At 36.0% G+C, this 4,462-nt stretch overlaps 1 pseudogene; it reads left to right on the top strand.

The window, feature by feature from the left end:
* Positions 1 to 1,959: 1,959 nt before the first annotated feature.
* LOC143585640 (pentatricopeptide repeat-containing protein At3g29230 pseudogene) lies at positions 1,960 to 3,545 on the top strand (annotated as a pseudogene).
* Positions 3,546 to 4,462: the final 917 nt, after the last annotated feature.

A 4,462-nucleotide genomic window follows, 5' to 3' on the forward strand; every position in this document is an offset into this window, starting at 1 on the left:
TCATTTGGTGGTTGGTTTGGATTGTTTGTGGATTTAGTCCTTCAACTTTTTATTATGTTCTATTTAGTGGCGTAAAGGCGGAATTAAATTTGTTGAATCTATTTGGAGATCAGTACGATAGATGCTCATAGCTTTATGCCTTTGTATATCAAAACTTGGTATAAGATTATTTTTGCCCTTCAAAAAGTTATATAATCGTATTTGATTTATAACATGAATGCTTGTCTATTAGAAATTGCTCGAATTTGAAAGTATAAAGTGTTTAAACAGAATAAAAGGTCATAACTGTCATACCAATGTATTAAGTAAAGCTTTGTTTTTCTAAGTAATGAAAGTACAAGTTCCATGTGAAATAAAAATGTAGTCATCCAATCCAAATCGGCTAGTTTTGACTGGGTTATGAATGATGCATTCCAGCTTATTGTTCAGACCGAGCTAGCCAACCCAACTTGATCTGTTTGCTTTTTAAAAACGATAAATCTAATTCTACTTCTAAATTATTACACTTTTCTTTAAGGTGACAGAGTTTGAACTCACTCTCCATGAAAAAACACTAACATTTATCCAACATAATAATATCGCTTGGCCAAAAATCCATTGTTCCAACCCATTCGAGTATATAACTTTTCAAAAAGACCATAATGACAGTCCAACCTAAAGTCCTATAAAAACTGACCAAACTAGAACATGTTCTATAAGTTCTTGTTAAAAAGAAAAAAAAAACTTTAAAATGTCCATTTTACCATGGAAAATCCAAGTTGTCTCTTTGATTATTTTCCTCTTTCAAAAGTGTCCCCTCATTTACCATTAGAAAAGGCTTAAGACCATACGTGGTGATCACGTTTTCCTCTCAAAACTAGATCCATAACAAGCCACGCACCGCCCCTCCCTCGCCTTAATGCTTGTTTTGGAGATTCTTGTTATGTACACAACGAGAGGTTGTGAGAGAGAAGGTTTGATTAGGTAATGATTGCATGGGGGGGTTTTGAGTCTTTTTACCACTACACCAATTTTTACAAAACTCCTTATTGTTAACTGGGACACCATGTGTCGCAGAACCCCTTTATGTGTTTAGCTATCACTACACGTGGCTAGTCCAACATCAGTCATTCTAATGGAATATCTGGAATATCGAACTAGGAAATGAAAGACTTTCTTTCTTTATATACGAGTCTAATACCCGGGAATCCAACAACAATTAAAACCACTTAAAAACCGTCATGTAGGAGTGTGCGTGATGCGGTTCGGTGCGTTTTTGTATAAAACCAAACCGAAAACCAAAACTGCGGTTTTTTGGAGTTTTTGAAACCGTTCGGTTTTGATTTTTTTGGTTTCGGTTTTTCGGATTTCGTTTTGGTTTTGGTTATTTCGGTTTTTGTTATTTGAGTTTAAAAATTTTAAGCCTAAAAAAGTTGACTAAAAATAATGAATTAAGGTATAAATAATTTTGTTAATTGTAAAAAAATAGACTATTATACATTTGATCAAATATATTGGAGTTACATATTTATTAAATTCTTATAAATACTTAATATAAAATATAAAAAAAAAAACAAAAATTTAGGAATACGGTTTGGTTTTTTTTTGGTTTTCTTACATGCAAACCCAAACCCGACCGTTAGTGCGGTTTTAAAAAAAACATAAAACTAAACCGACAGTTTTTATTTTGGTTCGGTTTTTTTGATTTTGGATTAGTTTTTCGGTTTCTTACACACCGGTTGTCCATATATTAGAGGTGTCAGGGATTCTTTATTTCTGTCTCCTTATAACTCATTATAAATTAAACAGATCTTTGAAATTGATTAACATGTGAGTGAAAAAGTTAACTATCAGGTATCTTTACCTCTTTCAAAATAGCTAAAATCCTTCAAAACCCATCACCAATACTCACTCTACAACACAGATTCATCACACTATTAACATCATGTAACACCATAACCCACCTTCAACAACTCCAATCCCACATAACCACACATGGGTTTCACCACAATCACTTCATCACACCACTCCTCATATCCCAATTCTCAAAATTCAAAAACTTGTCATATGCACGCCAACTGTTCGACCAAATGCCTGACCCAATTTTCGCGCCATGGAATGCCATGTTTAAAGGGTATTTAGATAACAACATGTACATTGATGTGTTAGTATTATTTAACCATATGGTTAAAAGTAACATTACCCCTAATTACTTCACAATCCCCATGGTTTTAAAGTGTTGTGTGAAGTTATCGGCTTTTCGGGACGGTGAGAAGGTACATTGTTTAGTTGAAAAGCTCGGGTTTAAGTCGAACCCGTTTGTGGGGACGACGTTGGTTGACATGTATGCGACTGGGGGTATGGTTGGTTACGCGTGTAAAGTGTTTAGTGAGATTAAGTTACGGAATGTGGTCACGTGGACGTCGATGATCCGTGGGTATATAAAATGTAAAGACGTGAATCGTGCGCGCGAACTGTTTGATTCAACGCCTGAACGAGACGTTGTGATGTGGAACATTATGGTTTCGGGGTATATTGAATGTGGTGACATGAGTGCGGCTAGGAAGTTGTTTGATGTAATGCCGGATCGTGATTTGATGTCGTGGAACACTTTGCTTAATGGGTACGCGAATAACGGGGATATGGACGGGTGCAAGAAGTTATTTGACGAAATGGGTGATAAAAATTTCTTTTCTTGGAACGCGTTGATTAACGGGTACGCTCATAATAACCGGTTTTTCGAAGTTCTTGTTACGTTTAAAGTAATGTTAAACGAGTCGAACGTGAAGCCTAACGACGCTACATTTGTTAGTGTGTTATCCGCTTGTTCGAAGCTGGGAGCATTAGAATTGGGTAAATGGGTGCATTTATATGCGGTTAACAACGGGTATAAAGACAATAATTATGTATGTAACAGTTTAATAGACATGTATGCAAAATGCGGTGTGATCACGAGTGCGGTTGATGTGTTTAATGCGATGAATAATAAAGATTTGATTTCGTGGAACACGGTTATTAATGGGTTAGCGATGCACGGTCACGGACCCGACGCCTTGAGAATTTTTTGCGAAATGAAAAGTTGTAAACAAAAACCGGACGGTGTAACGTTTATAGGTGTCATTTGTGCGTGTTCTCATATGGGATTAGTTAAAGACGGATTTAAGTACTTTAACTCGATGGTAGATGAATACTCGATTACTCCTAAAATCGAGCATTACGGATGTATGGTTGATTTATTATCTCGAGCCGGTTTGATAGAAGAAGCGGTCGAGTTTGTTGATAATATGCCAATAAAGCCGGATAATGTTATATGGACCAACTTATTAGGGGCGTCGAGAGTTTATAAAAACGTTAAAGTAGCTGAACTGTGTCTTCAAAAGCTTGTCGAACTTGAACCTGATAACCCGTCTAATTATGTAATGTTGTCGAATATATATGGAGATGCGAAACGATGGAGTGATTTGGCTCGGTCAAAAGTTGCAATGAGGAACACCGGGGCGAAAAAGTTACCGGGGTGCAGCTTGATTGAGGTGGATGATGGTGTGGTTGAGTTTTTATGCATTTGATGAGAGGCATGCAAAGACAGATGAGATATATTCTGCTTTAAAAAGTTTGATAAATTTGTCAAAAGATACTATTTTTGTTGAAGAACTTATGAAATATCAGTAGGTAAGATATAAAAAAAAAATTAAAAATTAAAAAACAGGTGAAAAATATTAGGATTATTTGATTTTCATACTAGTGAGTAGTGATACTACTGAATCTTGTGATATTGGGTGGTTTTCTGATTTTGTGGTTATGCTATGTTTTTCCCTTGCAATGTTGTTATTAACTTATTTGGAGCCATTGTATGGCCCAACTGGGTTGAGTTCTGTATTGAGCATATAATGAATTAAAGTTATTATTTTAGTTTTTTTTTTTAATTTACCTAAATAATATTGTGATTATGCAATAAACTGTAAACTCCGGTTTAAATGAATATGGTGCCATGGTGTGAGCCACTATGACATAGTGTGCATTTTAATAAGGGTCCTACTTGGGATACCTTTTTATACGTCAAGTACAGCGGTGTGAGGTATCTCTAGAAAACCCTTTTTTATAATCTAAATTATCAATTTAAGTACTTGCAGTGTTGTAAAAATCCTAACTAGTCACTGATTAATCCCTGATTAATCGCTAGTCTCTACTTTACTGATTAAATTTGGGTTAGTCGGTCAATTAATTGGTCAATGGTAATATCCGGCCAAAATCGGCGGTTTCCAATCAAATTAGGCCATAATTGGCGGCTTCCGGCACGATCCTGACCACTAACACACCGTTTTCCTGGTGAGATTCTAGCCAAAATCAACCGTTTTCCGTAGTAGGAGATTTCAGCAACACACCCCCCCCCCCCCCACCCCCCCCCGTTTCAAGCGATATTCCAACCAAAATATGTTTAGGTATGTATAAAGCTGAAAACTACATATAAAATTGTGTGCATGTA

This window comes from Bidens hawaiensis, unplaced genomic scaffold (assembly GCF_021521415.1).
Source record: "Bidens hawaiensis isolate Kalapana, Puna unplaced genomic scaffold, B.hawaiensis_p1.1 tig00033929_1, whole genome shotgun sequence".
Lineage (NCBI taxonomy): Eukaryota > Viridiplantae > Streptophyta > Magnoliopsida > Asterales > Asteraceae > Bidens > Bidens hawaiensis.